Below are 19791 nucleotides of genomic sequence, written 5' to 3'. Positions count from 1 at the left end.
TATTCAATCACCCACTCCCCCCTCTCCAGCTTTGCTCCCAGCACCCCATTCCTGGCACGCACTGCTCTGGGGTTTGCATCAGGTTCCTCCACCAGAACGGCAAAGGCAAGTTTGCATCCTGGCTGCACCCCAGCCTAACTCTGTGACCTCAGGCACATCACTGGACATGGTTGGCCTGCTTTCTCATCTCTAAAATGAGGCTTATGCCTTTCTTATGTTTTTTTTTTTTTAAGATTTTTCTTTAAGTTTATTTATTTATTTTGAGATACAGGGAGAGAGAGCAGGGGAGGAGCAGAGAGAGAGGGAGAGAGAATCTCTCGCAGGCTCTGAGCTGTCAAGCGCAGAGCCCGACGTGGAGCTTGAACTCACCAATGTGAGATCATGACCGGAGACGAAACCAAGAGTTGGATGCTTCACTGACTGCACCACCCAGGCACCCCAACCTTTCTTATGTTCTTATTGTGGAGGGGAGGGAGGTAGGAAGTCTTGAATGAAAAGCACCATGCGCTGTGATCGGTAGCTCATCCTCTCCCACCTGCCAGGGATGGAGCTGGTTCCCCTCCAGACAGCTGCCCTAGACAGCACCTGGGGGTGGGTGAAGGCCCAGCTCACCCAGCTGGAATCCTCCCTCCTGCTCACCTCAGAGGAGCAGGCATGGGCAACCCACCCCACCCTCAAGGTAGTCCCCATCACTTTATGCCAGGAGACCTCTGCAGGCAGGTCTGCAGGAGTTCCACTGGGCACCCACCAGCTTCCCATCCCTCTAGCCTCCACCTGCTTCCACAAGGCCCTGGGAGCACCCTGTCCCCTCCCTCCCTATTTTCTATCTTTGTGCGGGGTCCACCTGCATTCCTTTCACAAGCCCCTCTTTGCTCAGTGTGGCTCTTATGTGGGTCTGTGGCCCGCAGGCACACCCAGCTCCCCTCATCCCCTTCTTCAGTTCAAGGTCCAAAGCCCAGGCTGCCCCAGGCCCACCCCTACTGAGCCGGAAGACTGGTACAATCCAGACAGGCATTGACTACCAGCTCGGTTTCCTCATTGGTAATCTGGAAATAAAAATACCTAAAGATATGTTGTGACACTAAATTAGAAAAGCAATGTATATAGGTTAATATAAATGATAGGAATAAATGGATAGATAAAGGAACATAATCGTGAGTCTGCTCTAACTTAAAAAAAAAAATTTTAAATGCTTATTTATTTTGAGAGAGAGCGCGCGCACGTGCTCGAGCAGGGGAGGGGCAGAGAGAGGGAGAGAGAGCATCCCAAGCAGACTCCTTCATGCTGTCAGCACAGAGCCCAACGCAGGGCACGAACCCATGAAACTGTGAGATCGTGACCTGAGCTGAGATCATGAATCAGATGCTTAACCAACCGAGCCACCCAGACGCCCCTAACTTCTTAAAACAATGCCAAAACTCTAGTTAGCAAATTCTGATACTAGTATATTGCTAGGGATTCCCATCGTGGGCCCCATCTCTGTGTCTTTGAGGTGCCGCTGACAGGATACCCTTGTAGAGACAGACTGCCCAGGGGAGGCTGGCCTAGGGAGGCCTCAGAAAAAAGTGGGAGGCTGAGTCAGGAGTCAGGATAAGGAAGGCCTGGGAGGCCCAATGAGGCTTTCTCTTAGTTTGGAGGGTCTAGAACAGCAGCCCAGGACCCACACTATGTGTGGGACCCAAGAGGCTGCTACCTGAGGGGCCTCCTCCATTCCTCGGCTGTCCGCAGAGGCTCCCCACAGGGCAGCTGCCAAGCCCACATGGACCCGGAAAAGGAACCCCTCTGGGCAGACGGAGCCCTGTGCCAGGATGCCTGACTGGGGGCAAGAGCATGGATTTCAGGGGCTAGACACCATTTTGGCTGGACACCCTTGTGTACTGCCCAACCTGCAACTAGCAGGAACCCTGTGACCCCCCAGTAACTCTGAGGATGGCAGCAACTTAGATTTCTCCAGGCAGACTTCCCACCCAGCAGCTCCCCGTGTGCCCGTGGCCTCTAGGCCCACTGCTCCCCAAGCTGGACCCTCTCCCTCCAGCCCCTCAGCACCCACTGGCACAAAGCAGCGTTGGTATTAGACTTTGACCAAAGGTCAGGAGGATGAGGAAGATGAACATCCCAACTCAGAACAAGCAAGGCAGACAAGCAGTGGCCATCTTGTTTTCAAACCCATCAGCTATTTCCTGTTCTGCCACACCCCACTCAGGTCACAGCTGGCATCTTCTTTTCAGGTCCCCCTTCCCCCTTTCCCCCCTTGTTCTCCTGTCCTCATTCAAAGCGATTTAGCCCTCCAACCCCCCCCCCCCCATATGTGCAGACCAGCTATGGCTCCACGTTTCTAAGCCCGCCCAGGCCGTTTGCTAAGTTGGGGGTACCTTTCAACCCTGGGCCACAACAACCTTTGGCTGCGGGTCTGTCTTCTCACAAGCTGCACTCATTCTCAGTCGGGGTGCCCTTGCCCCTCATGTAGAGAAACAGACAAAGAAGGATAGAACGATCTTTTTCTTTCAGGAATTTCTTCTTCCCCACAAGTTTGGTCCCAGTCACATCTCATCATTTTTAATCTGTTAAAGCCGATCGCAGACAGTTTTTAGATTGTGAGCACATGCCACAGGTTTATCATAAACTGCTTAGCAAAGGAACCAGTCAAGGAAAACAAAACACACTAGATTCCTCCAGCATCCTGGGAGAAGCTGTGTAATGCAGTGGTTTGGAGTACAAACACTAAAGCCAGACTGCCGGGTTTCAGTACCACTTTTGCACCTTTCTAGCTGTGTGACCTTGAGCAAGTTTATTTAACTTCTCTGTGCCTCAGGGTGCCTGGGGAGTTCAATCAGGTAAGCGTCCGACTCTTGGTTTTAGCTCAGGTTATGACCTCACGGTTTCGTGGGTTCAAGCCCCACATCGGGCTCTGAACTGGCAGCGTGGAGCCTGCTTGGGATTCTGTCTCCCTCTCTCCCTGCCCCTCTCCCACTCACACTGTCATTGTCCCTCTCAAACAAACAAACAAACAAACAAACAAAAAATCTTCTCTGTGCCTCAGTTTCTTCACCCATGGACAATGGATAATAATAGTACTTATCTCTGGGAATGCAGGCTGGTGCAGCCACTCTGGAAAACAGTATGGAGGTTCCTCAAAAAAGTAAAAATAGGACTATCCTACGACCCAGCAATTGCACTACTAGGTATTTATCCAAGGGACACAGGTGTGCTCTTTCGAAGGGACACATGCACCCCCATGTTTATAGCAGCACTATTGACAATAGCCAATGTATGGAAAGAGCCCAAATGTCCCTCGATGGATGAATGGATAAAGAAGATGTGGTATGTATATATATATACAATGGAGTATTACTCAGCAGTCAAAAAGAATGAAATCTTGCCATTTGCAACTACATGGATGGAACTGGAGGGTGTTTTGCTCAGTGAAATTAGTCAGAGAAAGACAAATATCATATGACTTCACTCATATGAGGACTTTAAGAGACAAAACAGATGAACATAAGGGAAGGGGAACAAAAAGAATCTAAAAACAAGGAGGGGGACAAAGCACAAGAGACTCGTAAATATGGAGAACAAACAGAGGGTTGCTGGGGGGGGTTGTGGGAGGGGGGATGGGCTAAATGGGTAGGGGGCACTAAGGAATCTACTCCTGAAATCGTTGTACTATACGCTAACTAATTTGGATGTAAATCAAAAAAATAAAATAAAATAAAAATAAGTAAAAAATAAAAATAAATAATAGTGCTTATCTCATAGGGTTGTTGTTTGTGCCTAAAATCTAGTTGGATTCAAATTAAATGAATTCATCAATGTAAGCTACTAGCACAGTGCCTGACACACAATAAGCACGATAAGAGCGTCGGCTATTATTATTATGAGCACATTTACAGAGGAGAAGAAACAGGAATGTTAGATAAGGTTGTTTAACTATGTACAGGTCTGGTTAGCTTTACATGGCTGTAAAGCTGTCACATTTCTATCAGCTGCATGGGTTAAACCTGGGTCATACCAAGCAGGACCATCCCTCCAAATTGCTAGGTGTGGGCTGTTAATCAGAAACACCAGCTGTAGTTGTCTTTTTTGAGCCTGGGATATTTTTTCCCCCAAACTGCCACCTGTACCCCTGAATGACTATCAGAAATATCTTTTAATCAAGCAGAGCCTGGGGGCCGGGAGGTGGCAAAGAGAATGAGAGAGCAGAGAAGCCTGTTCCATCACAGCCAGGTGGTGCTGGCAAGGCTGGTGGAAGCCTCTGTTGCCACTAAGAGACGGCCAGGAGGTGCTGGGCAGTGAGGCCTGGGACTGGGGCAGCTGAAAGGCCTGTCTGTGGTCCTGGCCATGGGAACAGCTCTCAAGGGCCAACCATGGTTCCTGGCCATGGGCTACACTGTCTTCTGAACCCTTGCCCTGCATGAAGCTCCTTCCCTAAGTTCCCAGAGCCTTGGCAGTCCTCAGAGCCCTCTGCCCAGCCTTCTGCTGGCCTGAGTGTCCTGTGGAGGCAGGACTGCAGGAGGACTCAGCCAGGCTGAGCTGAGAGCCAAGAGGGGCTTGGCAGCTTCCCTGAAGGCTGGCGCAGTATCTCCCCCGTCTCCACCCGCCCCCCCCCCCCCCCCCCCCCCCACCAAAGCTGTTCAGGACCTGATGCAGAGCATTCAGTTAATAAAGCCCGGTGATGTTGTCTGGTAAAAGCAAACCCAAAGATACAAGGTTACCTGACATTTAGTAGTTCTTTCCAATAGGGACATAATGCCAACCGCATATGTTTTTTTTAAAGTTTCTCTAGTAGACATGAAAAGAGTAAAAAAAACCAGGTGAAATTAATTTTAATAATATATTTTATTTAACCCAACTTATCCAAAGTATGATTTCACATGTAATCAATACTTGGAGTTATTAATGATACATTTTACATTCTTTTTTTTAATGTTTATTTATTTTTGAGACAGAGACAGCACGTGAGTGGGGGAAGGGCAGAGAGAGAGGGAGACACAGAATCTAAAGCAGGCTCCAGGCTCTGAGCTGTCAGTCAGCACAGAATCCAATGTGGGGCTCGTACCCACAAACCGCGAGATCATGACCTGAGCTGAAGTCGGAAGCTCCAACGACTGAGCCAACCCGGCGCCCCTATTTTGCATTCTTTTATCTCATGCTATCTTTGAAATCCTGTGTGTATTTTACACTTCTTGCACTTATCAATGTGGACTAGTGACTGTAGGGGAGGGAAACAAAGTTTCCCCTACCCTCCTAGGTGCAGTTGCTGGGACTCCTTTGACAAAAGGCAAATTAACAGGAGAAAAGGGGTATTGGTATGCATACAGGAGCCAACAAAGGAACAAAGGAAGTAGGAGTCTCCTTAAACTATTACAGGTAAAGGTTTACAGACCTTAGTAGGGAAAAGTGAGTGGAGGGAAGTGGCTCAATGGGAAAAACAAATAGATTTCTTTAGCAAAGACAAATGGACTTTTAGGAGAACATAAGATAAGAGAGTTTGTGATAATATTTATCTATACGGGTATGGATGGTCTCTCATCTTCTTCTGGGCCATAAAGCTCTTTTGAAGACAGGATTTATGGTAGCCTCACTTCCCAGAAGTTGATGCTCTTAGTCAGATAAGGGAAGCTCTGAGGAAGCCTTTTTCCTGCATTGGTTGAATCTCAAATGTCTTAAGATAATCTTCATGCCAGCTCTGGGGTTCTGAGTGGGTCCCCACACCATATTTCAAGTGCTCAACAGCTACATGTGGCTAATGCTTTTCTTTTTGGACAACGTAGGTGCAGAATCACCAAATAGTCAAGTCCCAGGACTGGGCAGCCCCCGGAGATCTCAGCAAGCATCCTTTCTACTGCCTCCCTCACCAGCTCTGGCCCACATTTGCTTGGGTGTCTCCCAAGCGCAAGGTGCCCCCTGCCTCCTCAGGCAGCCTGTTTCTCTCAGGCCCCAAGGGGGAAGCTGTTGTTGCGCAGAAATCTCCCTCCAGGTTGTGCAACCGAGTATCTTTTCCAAAGCTCTGGGAGAGTGGTAGCCTGAGACCAAGTTTTTCATTTTACCCAGAGGGTCTGTGTCCGCAACAAGTGGGGAGAGGGGTAGGCTAGGATACTACAAAGTCATCCTTCTTCTGCGAGGTTGAGTGGTCCCTAAGGCCCTCGGGGGCCGCGACTGCCTTCTGAGTCAGGTGGCTTTGTGAGCAGCCACCACTTGGCTAAAGTCGAAAGCCAAGTCAGAGTCACTGCCCCTCCTAGGGCCGCCCTTCGCCCGAGGCTCAAGGAGCATCTCCTCGTCCCCCAACTGGGAGACACCCACTCCTAACGCAGCCCCTGGTTTCAGAGATGGGGAAACTGAGACGCAGATTCTGCGCGGCTGAGGCAGAGGCCCCACCCTCCAGCCGAGCCAGATCGCCACGAAGCCCCACCGGCCTGCGGGGAGAGCGCAGGCCAGCAGGCCAGGGCAGGCGGGCGCCTCGCCACCCTCTGCTCCTCGGACACCGGCGTCAGGCGGGCAGGCGAGGGCCACGGGGACCTGGCCGTCGGGGCAGGAAGCTCCCGGGAACCGTGATGTAACTCGGCGCCCGGCTTGCAGCAGAAGCCCCCAGGCGCCGCGGCCGCCTGTTTACGGAGTGGGTTCAGGCCGGGGGGCGGGGTCACAGTCACTGGCCCCGCCCCCGGAGCCCCGCCCCCAGAGTCCGCCCCGCTCCCTCAGGGAGCCCAGCTGAGTCCTGGGACATCCGAAAGTCCAGGACCTCGGAACCCGCTCCAGGAGGTCGCTCGGCGCCCGTGGGAATTGGTGTCGTTTCCAAAAACCTCAGACGTCCAAGACCCGGAGCAGTGGCGGCGCCAATGGGTGACTCCGAAAGGGCCTAATCCCCCAAAGCAACTCAAAATAACATTACAACTAAATAAAAAGCTGGCGCTTGGAAGGCCCACGAAGCCTCAAGACAAGGGCCCTCCCTCTGAACACACTAGCGTCTCCACGCGGTGGTGGCGAGTCCCCGTCTCTCTTTAGGTCTTAGTTTTCTCATCTGTACAATTACGGTGCATTGCTGTGACAGTCTCTGATTCTATGCATTGTGGCCCTTCAAGAGTCTGTGAGGGTTGGTGGTGGGGTGGGGGGAGGGAAGACTCCAGCACTTCCCAGGGGCCCTTTCTAATTTTGTTGGCATGGAGAGGGAATTTGCTCTTAACTGGGAAAAGTTGTTAACACCCTGGGGGTTTGAAGGACCCAGCTGCCTAGGGGCTGGGACTCAGGGTGGCCTCCAAACCCTCTTGCTGCAGGCCCCCCAAACCCCACACCCAGGTCTGGCTTACTGGAGCCAGTGGAGAGGAGCAGGGGCTGCTGGGCCCACAGCACCCAGCCCAGCTGAGCTCTCAGGCCACACACTGGCCTCCCCTAGCCCCTCGCCCTCCCCAGAGGCAGAAGACAATACAAGGTGTGGCTGGATGACAATGGATCTGAATGGAGCCTAAAGTTTGGACAATGCTGATGCCAACAAGAACCCGAGCAGCTGTGGCCTGTGTCCACTGCCAGGATTTTCCCACCCAGACTCTCAGTTCCCTGGTGAGGCAGGAGAGCTGAGTCCAGATGAGCAATCTGAGACTCGCAAGGTAGCCCCAGGTCACCCCGCAAGTTGGTGACAGAGCTGCACCTAGGATCCAGACCCTTGCTTCCAGTCCTTCATGCTACCACTCCTGTGAGGGCAAGAGCCCTGTGGGCAGGAACAGTCCCGGACAGCTTCCCGGACTGGAGGTCTGAGCTAGGCAAGGCAGGAAGGGCAAGACTGGGGGAGAGTGTGGGGCTGCAAGGGCTCCCGGAGCTGGGAGGTAAGAAGAGAGGAGAAGAAACAAGGGTACGGGAGGTCTGACCAGAGAAGATGGTCTGGCAGTCGGTCAGGGACTACCAACTAGTCCAAGCTTAAGGATCCAACTAGTCCAAGGCTTAAGGGAAGTTCTTGAGGAAGGGGGCAGCAGACCCAGTGCAGGATGGGAGACTGTTGGTGCTGGGTGTTAGCTTTCTGGTCCTGTCTCCACTTCAGGCTCTCCCATTTCCCAGCCCTTTCACACAGTCTGTTCCCTGTGTGGGCCTGGCTTTCCTCATCTGTAAAAGGGGGTCAGCTCTCTGTTCTGCTCACGGCTGAGAAGGTGCTTTGTGATAGGACTTTACATACTTACGGGTGTGAGAGCCTAGTATACAAATGTGACAAAGAGAATGGGGTCAGGGGACACCTCTTCAAGGGGCTCTTACCTTCTCTGGATTTCCTGGCCCCACAGGGAGAGGCTCCATACACTTGCTTTCCCCAATCCTGCCAGAATGTCTGGGAGGCCCCTGGGCTTAGCAAATATTTGTGCCTCTGATGTAGTCACTGGCTGCTGGAACGTTCTGTCCTGCTGCTCATTTGTACAGGCCTCTGCCTCAGGCTGTGAAGGTCCTGGAAGAGGACAAAACTGCAGGGTTGGGACTTCTGGGTCCTTCCCCCAGCTCCCCTCCTGCCTGCTCCTCCCGAGCACTTTGGTCCTAGTTATTCCTGAAGTTCAGACCCTGCACTAGGTGCTGTGCAGGGACAGGAGACATGCAGCTCTAAAGAGCCTCTCCGAAGAGCCAGGACTTTGGATCCAAATGTAAGCTCAGCAGTTGTCCTGCTGTGTGGTCGTGGGTGAGTCCCATTACCTCTCTGAGCTTGTTTCCTCATCCTGATAACAGTGGTGAAGTGGTTTGGGTCAGTCCCTGGCTTTCTTCCCTGGCCTTCCTTCCAGGGCTCCACACTGTCTCCATAGAAGTTTGGGCCTTTGGGTTTAGTCAGTACAAGAGTAGGAAGTTTCCAGTGTTATTTAATGCTCTGTAATGGTGTGCTGGTAAATGTTTAACAATCAGCTCTTAAAAAAAAAAAAAAAAAAGTCCTATTTTGCAGCATTTGCCTGATTTCTGTACTATTACCACCATGGCCCTTTTAAGCTTCTAACATGATGTCACTGAACATGGAGTTGGGAGCCAGTGAGAGCTGGCTCCAGCACAACCTGCATCCACGATTGGTTACATAATTTGCCAGGCCAAGTGCAAAGGGAAATTATAGCGTTCCTGTTCAAAAAGCAGAAAGGAAGGCTTTTTCCTTTTCTCCGCGATTTCTCTCTCAACCATTATAATGTTCTTTTTATTTATTTAATAAATAAATCCCCTCCTTCCAGTATGGGGATACTCACAGGGCAAGTGCAGAACTGCCAATGGGGAGGTGGAGGTGGATGAGCCCCAAGACTTGGCACGTATTTATGGGACCCACCAACTACCAGGTTGCTCCTCCGGCCAGATGGATCCTCTTCCGATCCAGAGAGATGACGCACAAAGTCAAGTCAAGCATCTTCCCTTCCCAGAGGCCTTCAGTCTAGACCCGGGTCCCAACCTTCAAGCCAGGATACGCTAGGCACCCAAATGGGGTTGGGAGAGGGGTGACTGGGTGGCTCAGGCGGTTAAGCATCCGACTTCAGCTCAGGTCATGATCTTGCAGTCCTTGGGTTCGAGGCCCGCATCGGGCTCTGTACTGACAGCTCAGAGCCTGGGGCCTGCTTCGAATTCTATGTCTCCCTCTCTCCCTGCCCCTCCCCCACTTGCACTCTGTCTCTGTCTCTCTCTCTCTCTCAAAAATAAATAAACATTGAAAAGCTTAAAAAACCAAAAAGAAATGGAAGTGGGAGAGAGGCTCGCCCTGGGCAAGTCACTGTGCTGAATGCATCATATCACTGCCTGTCCCGGGAAGGATGGCCAGTGGGGTGGGTGGGGAGGACCAGGAGGCCAGGTGGGCCAGTGCACCAGACCTCACATTGGTGGGGGATCCTGAGGGGGAAGGAGAGGAGAGACCAAAGAGATTCCCAAACCCTCCCTCCCTCCTCAGTGAGAACCCCCACTTGGGGAAAGCACTCACAGAGCATTGCAAGTGGGCAAAAACTTGTTCAACAAACAAGACGCGGTTTTGTTATGGAACGTTGATCGCCAACTATCAGGCTCATCTCTTCCATTTTATTTTTATAGTGTGCCACTTTTCTCTTTTTGAAAATACTTTCTAAAAATGTGTCTTTTGCTTCTACACAAATGAAAGGTAACATTTTCAAACACCCAGTTCACTGCCCATCTGTACAACGTGTAATTGGCCACATTCATTGGTCTGTAGAACACTGACAACTATAAAACTTTTCTCCATACTGATATTTGTCCTCGGGATTGAAGCCAAATATTGACCCAGTTTTAGCAAATTTAGAGCAGCAGGCTTCCTGGCTTAAAAAATATTTCCACTTATTAAGCATGGCGGTTTGTTCCCTTGAGGGGAATGATCGTGGTGCCCCAGGTGTCTACTTCCTGATAGAGTTTGGAAGAGGCACTCTTCATACAACACCAGTCCCAGACCAGGGTGATTTGGGTTCTGTTTCTCAGGTGTGGCCAGATGCTCCAGACCAGTTGCTGGAGGGAGCGTCTCACCAGGGAGGAGGGCTGCAAAGTGTGGGCAAAGGACAAGAGGACCCCAAAGCCTGATGACACAAGTTCAGCCTAAGAGTTGGGTGCTCCTGAGCTCTGCTTGGATGATGACCCATAATGGGGGCCGAAGCTCAGCCCTCTAGCTATCAGGCTGTGCTGCACTGAGGAGAGGAAGAGGGTAAGCACTCACGCACTCATACCCAGACAGGAGGCCACCCAGGACCCTTAGCCTGAAGTGTGTGCAGGGGCATTGGCCACAAAGAACTTTATAGTATATTGAGAAAAGCTGCCTGATTAAGGAAAAATGGGCATCCATCTAGTATGTTCTTCAGTTGACTTCCCCATAATATTCAAACTATAGTATGTGTTAAGTCTACATCGGGCTCCTCCGACTCCTTCACGGTCTTGGGCAAATCCCAGAGCATTATCCAAGCCTTAGTTTTTCCATCGCTTCTCGGCCTTTTGGCTAAGATCAAGTGCAAGCCTTAGTTTTTCCATCTGTAACATGGGGAAATGATGCATAACTTCAAGGTTGTGGGCAGGACTAAACAAGATGCATGTGTGTATGTTCATGCTTATACGCCAGACACAAAGATGTTGCTACAATAAAAGATGATATTAGGGGCGGCTATTATTAGCAATCAAACCGTAGAGACGGGGTCTGATTCACTTACGGGTCCCTGGCGTACAGTAAGTGGTTACTGGGGAATGTGAGTTCTGTTATTGGGCTGTGCTGGGAGATGGCTTGTGGGGGTGTGGTCACAGGCAGCCGAAGGCGGAGGTGTGAGTGAGCTGTGCTGGGCCCCTGGTGGCCTTCCTACCACCCCGCCCCAGAATTGGAGTAGGGAGACATGAAGGTCATCCTCAGCTCCCTCATTTTACAGAGGGAGAAAGTGTGTCAATGCAGTGAACACATTGTACTGATTCTCCAGGCTTCAAAGCAACTTTGGATCCCAAACAGAAGAGCATCTGCAGGTGCAGACCTTGAGTATTTGCTCAGATTCACTCAGCAATCGGCTTTAGTCCTCTTGTCCGGCACACCACCAGCACTGGGCGACGCTCCGCTTTTAGAATAGGAGAAAATGCCACATCACAAGGCACGGATCGCACCACCGAGGAACTTGGTGACGAACCCCTAAGAATGGGTGATTTCACTCCAACTGAGGTGAAACTTGGCCAACAAGAAATAGGAGATGGGGAGCAGCTGGGCAGGTAAATTCTGCCTCATTTGTCTCCCCTGGGACTGCTCCAAGGTGCCATTCCTCCTTGTAACGCTCTGGCCACATCCCCATGCAGAGGGACATGCTTGCTTGCTGTGAGGATACCGTCAGCTCGGTCACACATCACACAGTGCATTCCACCTCCCCTGGCCTCCCTCCCTTTCCTTCTTCTCCCAAATAAAGTGTTAGCACCTTAGTCCTTAGTCCTTGCATCCAACTCGGTTTTTCAGAGGACCCAGGATAAGATGGGTAGCATTTCCAAATTATTCACACTTATTATATGATTATTCAACATAAAAAATCCTAAAACAGGGACACCTGGGTGACCGGCTCTTGATTTCAGCTCAGGTCACAATCCCAGTTTCAGTTTGTGAGTTCCAGCCCCGCATGGGGCTCCGAGCTGACAAGGGGAGCCTGGTTGGGATTCTCTCTCTCTCTCTGCTTCTCCCCTGCTTGCTCATGTGCACGAGCACTCTCTCTCTCTCAAAATAAACTAAAAAAAAGAAAAGAAAGATATTACAAAAGATCCTAATATAGAATCATATGCATTGCTTTGGGGCAGAAGTAAACGGGCACGGCTCTAGGCGATGCCCGTCATGGTCTGCTTTACTGGTATAGACGCGCTCTCTCGCCAACAGTGCTGGCTCCCCGAATGTTATTCTGCAGCAGCTCTGGTTTGAAGCTCTTCATGGCAGCACGCAGAGCCTCCTGATGGACACTTGCCCTTTATTTCAAACTTTTCTGTGCATGTTGCTGAGAGACAGCATGCACCCTGCGTGGCTCTTACACTCTGTAGCGGAGAACTCCGTTTTTGTAAGTGTTTCCCGTGTGTAGTTTTTTCCACGCCAACAGCCAATTCTCTAACTGGGTGTCCAGCAAGTCAACTTAATTCTGACACTGTCTACCTGGAGTTAGCCTCAGATCTTACAACTTAAAGGGCTCAGTCCCACAAGACTAGCCCCACTTCAGACGCCAGTTGCAAATGGGGTGCCTGGGCTACGCACACTTCTGCTGGGCTGACTATAAACTCAGGGGTTCCCACAATCGCCCCACCCCCCGGTTTCAGTCATTTGCTAGAATGAACTCAGGAAAACACTTTACTTGCACTTACCAGCTTATTATAAAAGATACAAACAGTCAAATGGAAGACACGCATGGGGCAAGGCATGGGGATAAGGCACGGAGCTTCCATGCCCTCTGAAGCTACAGTACCTGCCCACCCTGTTCCTTCATGTATTTACCAACTCGGAGGCTCTCTGAATCTCGTTGTAAAAGAGTTTTTATAATCCAATAGTCAGCCCTCTCTCCCTCCTCCCAAGTCAGGGTGGGTGTAGAGCTGAAATCACATATTTGGCGTTTCTGGTGATCAGCCCCCATCCTGAAACTATCTTGGGGGCCACCCACCCTAAGTCACCTCATTAGCATAAATTCTAAAGTTTACTTATTTATTTATTTATTTATTTATTTATTTAGAGAGAGAGAGAGCAAGAGTGGGGCAGGGGCAGAGAGAGAGAGAGAGAGAGAGAGAGAATTCCAAGCAGGCTCCGCACTCTCAGTGCAGAGCCTGATGCGGGGCTTGAACTTACCAACCGAGAGATCATGACCAGAGCTGAATCAAGAGTCAGACACGTAACCAAAGGGGCCACTCAGGAGCCCCAATTACATATATAATATTTTTTTTATCATACTACATTTCCTCTAAGGGAGTTGCCATTCATGTCTTCGCTATGATTGGCTACGTGCAAATTAGTTAAATGAGGTGTTGCTCTTGATTGGACTGGCACATATGCAGGCTCCACCACCCCCTCAAACCTGGCTGCAGGTCTGATAAATATGCAAATTAGGCAACCCTCATATGTTGATGCTGAGGTGCGGTCACCATATCACTGGGACTCACAATTCATGCACTGATACTCTACATTTTGAGTATATTCTATATAGTTTACACTCTGTCTTCAGATCTTCAAGACTAAAGACCAAGTAGATGAGATATGAAGGCACTGAGACTCAGAAGGACAAGCAATTGGTCTAAAGGTCCACGGTAAGGCAGTGGCAGAAGTGGGTAGAACACCCAAGTCTTAGGGCTTCAGCCCAGCCCCTCCCTCTGCAGCCAATGGCTTCTTCCTGTAGTACGACATTATCTCTGCTGGCCATGTAGATGGGTCACACTCCAGCTGGCATCCTTGCCGGCCCCACTGTCTTGGGACTGAGAACTATCAGAGCTAGGAGGGACATTACTACCCCACTGTGAAGACAGGGGAACTGAGGTCCCAAGTTACAGAGCCAGTGGTGGCAGAGCCAGAAGCAGGACCCACAGCACCTGTGGCCTGGCCCCAGCTCCTTAGGCTTGAGCTCTGGGCATGACTGGTTCAAATCCCAGCTCCACTGCTTATTCTCTGTGCCTTGGGCAAGTTAACCTCTTTATGCCTTAAGTTTTGTTTTTATTTTTATATTTCTTTCTCCCTCCTTCCTTCCCCCTCTCCTTCCTTCCTTGCTTCTTTCCTTCCTTCCTCTTTCTTTCCTTAGTGAGCTCTACACCCAGTGTGGGTCCTGAACTCATGACCCCAAGATCAAGAGTCACATGCTCCACCGACTGAGTCAGCTAGGTGCCCAATTTTTGTTTTTATTAAATGGGGCTAACAACAGCATCCACCTCAAAGGGATATTAGGTGGATTAAATTAGATAACACATATAAAGGTTTAGGACAGGGCCTGGCATATAGTACATGATCAATGAATGTTACCTAGTACTATTTTGATTTTAATCATGTTGGGGAGGACAAACTTTTCCTCTACCTACTTAGATCCAGTGATTGAGGACCTGTGAATTAAACTGACAGATTAAAAAATTAATAGGAGAAAAGATAAAGTTTATTCATGCACTAATGCAGGAGCTCATGGAAAATGTGCTCAAAGAAGCAGTTAGAATTTGGGGCTCCTACACCCAATTTTGTCTTCCAGTTTTCTTGAGATTTAATTGACATACAACATTGTGTAAGTTTAAGTAGTACGTGTTGATTTAATACAGTTATGTATTGCAAAATGATTACCATCATAGGTTAGCTAACACCTCCATCATGTCATAGAATGAGTATTTATTTTTCATGGTGATAACAGTCAAGATGTACTCTCTTGGCAACTTTCAACTATATAATGCGGTATTATTGACTATAATTACCATGCTACACATTAGATCCCCAGAACTTATTTATCTTATAACTCAAAGTTTGTACTGTTGGACTGACAACTCTCCCTTGCCCCCATCCTCCTAGCCCCTGGCAACCAACACCGTATTCTCTGTTTCTATGAGTTCTGCACATATCACATACCAGTGATACATTACAGTATTTGTCTTTCTCTGCCTGACACTCAGCATAATGCCGTCAAGGTCCATCCATGTTGCAAATGGCAGATTTTCTTCTTCCTCGTGGCTGAATAATATTCCACTGCATATATGTACCATTTATCCCTCGATGGACACTTAACGCTGTTTCCATGTCTTGGCTGTGCTGAATTATGTTGCAATGAACACGGGAGTACAGTCATGTCCTTGAGATCCTGTTTTCCTTTCCTTTACATATATGCCTAGAAGTGGGGTTGTTGAATCATAGGGCAGCTCTTTTTAATTTCTTGAGGAACCTCCATACTGTTTTCCACGGTGGCTACACTAGTTTGCATTTCTACCAATGGTGCACCAGGGTTCCCTTTCCTCCACATCCTTGCCGACACTCATTATTTCTTGTCTTTTTTGATGACAGTCATGCTAACAGGTGTGAGGTGATATCTCATTGTGGTTTTGATTTGTATTTCCCTGATGATGAGTGAGGTTGAGCATCTTTTGATGTATCCGTTGGCCATCTGGATGTTTTCTTTGGAGAAATTTCTATTCGGTTCTTTTGCCCATTTTTAGTTGGATTGTTTGTTTTTTGTTTTGCTCTTTAGTTGCATGAGTTCTCTATATATTTTCCCCTTGTCAGATGTTAGATCCCGTCTCAATAAGGGAAGGGGGAGGGGAGAAATGACACTTTATGGGAAAACAAATGACTTTTAGGAAAGATACATGGGCCTCTACAATAGATGGGAGATAAGATCGTTTTGTGATATGTCTGTTTAGGTGATTTCTTATCCTGGTCACAGGTGACAGGAGTCAATCTTCTCTGGTTGCAAAACTCCTGGGGAGGGGGTTTATGACGCTGGAATTCTTAACCTACTGAGCCACCCAGGCGCCCCCTATGACGCTAGAATTCTTTTGGGAGGCTCTGATTTTAGGCAGATAAGGGGAAGTTAAGAAAAAAGCACCTCTTCCTGCATGTGCTGATTCTCAAATATCTTCAGCTCAAAATAATGCTTAAGACACACTGGCATATTTTATGCACCTCCAATCATGCAGGGGAGACAGTGGGGTAGGATGAGAGATGCAGGCTGAAGCTGGAGAGCACCTGTCAGTTTCCTAAACGTCTTCCAGGCTGTCCTCCCTGGCTGAGGTTGGAACACTTGGGGCCTCTGCTTCTTATCAGAGCTCCCTCATGGCTAAGCTGGGGTCATTCCATTCCCTGCCCCTCTGACCTGGTGCAACGAGGTGGCTTCAGGCTACACTGAGGATTCTCACCCACAGGTGAAGCTGGAATGGGGGATGGTGCCCACTGCTGGGCTGGGAATGTCAGCGAGGGCAGTTTCTCTGTCTGGGGAGGCCGAACACCTTCCCTGCCCTCCCATGGGGTCAAGGTCCCCCAGGGTGGAGAAGTGGCTGGGTTCCCTTCTGCAGAGCTGCTCAAGAAATTTGACTCTATCAAGCATATCTGACTCTCATAGTGAACCATTCTTTAATACTTCCCTCTACATGATAAGGAAATGAAATGAATATATTTCATAGTGAACTAGAGTTTGCATTTATCAGACAAAAATTATTACCTCTCTTACTTTGCACCATTTAACTAGTTTAAATTTTATTTTTTAATTATTTTTTTAAACGTTTATTTATTTTTGAGACAGAGAGAGACAGAACATGAGCAAGGGAGTAGGCAGAGAGAGAAGGAGACACAGATTCTGAAGCAGGCTGCAGGCTCAGCTGTCAGCACAGAGCCTGATGTGGGGCTCGAACTCCCAGAACTTGAGGTCATGACCTGAGCTGAAGTTGGACGCTCAATGGACTAAGCCACTCAGGCACCCCTAACTAGCTTAAATTTAAACAGAAATAAAACCTCCAAGCTGTCACAGAGTGGCAGAATTGAAGGCACTCAAGTTCTGTTTCTTCGTCTTTACAATCATTGGACTATCCTGGTGTATTTGGAATCCACTGTTTACACATAGGACCATGTCCTGTCCAAGACTGTCCTGGAGACAGAATGGCCCGGAATGGGCAGTGGGGACCCTACAGCTTGTCCGTGCGTGTGTAACAGGGAATTCTCTGAGTGAACGTTTATGTAGAACACAATATTCCTCAATAAGCAGTAAAGGTGCTAATCTGAAGCTTATTTTGTTTATTATAAAAATTCAATAGTAATTGTAGCAATTGTTTAGAACTTTGATCAGTAAGACTTTCAGAGAGGAGTCTTTTATCACTGACCTGGTTTAAAAGTGCCGGCACAGGGTGAAAATAAAAGGCAGACAGACTTTATTATTGTTTTTAAATTCTCTGCGTATGATGCCCCTCTTACTGCTTGCACTTGGGGTGCACAGCCCCCACCATCCTGATCTTTGAATACCTAGAGCACAAGCTGTCCCCACCTCTTGCCCACCCCTACCCCCAGGCCCATCACCTTTCACCTTGGACCCAGAGGCTGGCTGGCCACATTGTTGGGATGTCAGGCCCTAGGAATGAGACTGCCTCCTGCTTTCTCTGGCCTCCAAGGTCCCCCCACCCCCTAGGCCACCTCACCCTAAGGCCTGGCCAGACAACCTCAGTTCACTTGAGACAAGCTCTTGGAGATAGCTCGTGTGGGGAAACTGAGGCTGTCAGAGGAAAGAGAACTCTCTTAAGGGTAAAGGGGCTGAGGGGAAGAGGCTGACCCAGCTCTGAGCCTCCTTGGTGGCTGCTCAGACCCAGCGTGGTCTCCCTGGGGCAGGAGGAAGAGGAAGGGATGGCTGTGGGACAGGCTGGGGCACTGTAGGTAATTTACATCTCATTTGAATGGGTTCCCCCTGCCTCACACCCAGAGCAGGCCCACCTGCAAGACCCTCAGCTGAAGGAGGGTCCCTCTGGCCCCCACTACCTCCCCTGTGCAGTGTCCCAGAACCCCCTTCCCTATCAGTGCCTGTCCCTGAAGCAGGCTTGCCCTTCCAGAATCTGGCTGTGAAGGAGTTCTCCCAGAGAGAGGCGAGGTTCACAGCACAGGAGAGGCAAGGTGTATTGGTCAGACCCCAGAGGCTTCACTGGAGCAGCAGGTCTGGGCCTTGAGAGGGGAGGCCCCTCACTCACCTGGGTCCAGGAGGCACTAGAGGGAGGTGAGGCCCAGCCCTGAGGAGTCTGAGGGCACTTCGGTGCTCTGGTCTATGCTGGGCAGTGGGGTTTTCCTTAGCAGTCCTGCCTTCACCTGGCTGTGAGAATGTGTGGAGTCGTGACAGGAGCTGGGATAGAAACCGGACTGGGGAGGAAGCCAAAGTCCAACTGCTGATGCCCAGAGGAGAGGCATGTCCTGAGAGCAGGATATTTGGGCAATGCCCAGGCTCCACCGCCTCAGCCCTCCAGCCTGCCAGCCCTCTCTCAGATGGGCCAGCGGAGATTTGGGGAGGAGATACCCTTCCTGGCCATCTTCCCAAAGGAGTGAGATAGAGAAAGTGAAGGGACTCCATTTTAGAAAGGCTCCATTTCGGTTGTTTCTCTCCTAAGTTTGCTCATGCTCTATATTTTGCATCTGAGTAAACCAAAGAAGCTATGTTCCCACTCCACGGGGAGACAAGAAACTTAATCATTCTCTAAGTTTCTTCCCAGGCCCCCAAACACCTGATACTATGTAAGAAGAATTGGATCCCAAACATGTTCCAGGATGGTAGCTTTGAACAAACCTTGGTCGACACTGGCATCAATCCCCCCTACCTTTGGTGATTTATGGAAAAACACCTACTGTTCACCTGACACTCGCCTTTGATCAGACCCTACCCTGGATTCCTGAAGGAATGTGTATCCTGAACCCCCTTCCAGTAGAAACCCCTAACCCCAAGTGGCGGAGAGACTCCCTCCTTTTCTGAGTCCCCCAGATACTCCCTCAGCTGTGTGCCATCACTTACGCTATTCAATTAAACTCTGCTCTCACTTCCGCCTGGTTCGCGTTTGATTTCTATCCTGTGTGAAACCAACTTTCTTGGCTCGTCCTGCAGGGCCCCCTCTGGGTCCTTGGACCTAGCCTGCCTTGGTAGGGTCGGTAGGGTCCTGTCCCATCAGGAGGGACCCCTCTGGGGGCCCTTCTGGAAGCTCTCGCAGTCCCACCTACGGGCTACTCTCTATGTACTCCTCAGTGACAGAAAACTCATTAGTTCCCCCAAAACCAAATCACTGGCCTCCAGTTCTGCTGAAAGTCTTTCTTCTTTTTGAGCTGGAATCCCTCTCCCTGGGACTTACCTCATTGGCCAGTGGACCCCAGACACTGTTGTAGGGGCCGAAAACTGTCCTTCTTTCCTTCTAGGTTCTTTGGCTGGTCTAATAATTAACTGGACATAAAACAGATTAACAAGAGGGGTGCCTGGGTGGCTCAGTTGGTTCAGTAGCCAACTCTTGATTTCAGCTCAGGTCATGATCTTGCGGTTCGTGGGTTCAAGCCCTAATTCGGGCTCTGCACTGATGGCACAGAGCCTGCTTGGAATTCTTTCTGCCCCCCCCCCTTTGCTTCTCCCCTGCTCTCTCTCTCTCTCTCAAAAATAAATCAATAAACATGAAAAAAAAAAGATTGACATGAGAAAAACACATTTCATGTGTACGGGAAACCCATAAAAATAGAAGACCCCCAATGATAGTCAGGTAATTGAGGCTTATCTGCTATCCTGAGCTAAGAAGAAGGGGGTAGGGGGTCTGGGACTTCAAAGTGGAGGAAGAGAATTCACAGGAAGATGGGAAGAGCAAATGTTTGGTAAACAAATGTTTTCCATGCCATGCAGATCATTCTTTTTGTTGTAAAAAGTCATC

At 49.5% G+C, this 19791-nt stretch overlaps 1 long non-coding RNA gene across 1 annotated transcript; it reads left to right on the top strand.

The window, feature by feature from the left end:
* Positions 1-8287: 8287 nt before the first annotated feature.
* Positions 8288-18928, top strand: LOC147580332 (uncharacterized). Its single transcript, XR_015251919.1, has 2 exons — positions 8288-8644; positions 18593-18928. It is a non-coding gene; the product is annotated as an uncharacterized LOC147580332 (long non-coding RNA).
* Positions 18929-19791: the final 863 nt, after the last annotated feature.

This window comes from Puma concolor, chromosome B3 (genome assembly GCF_028749965.1).
Source record: "Puma concolor isolate L17-30 chromosome B3, mPumCon1.1.hap2, whole genome shotgun sequence".
In the NCBI taxonomy this organism is placed as follows: domain Eukaryota; kingdom Metazoa; phylum Chordata; class Mammalia; order Carnivora; family Felidae; genus Puma; species Puma concolor.
This window is presented reverse-complemented; position numbering and strand designations above follow the sequence as displayed.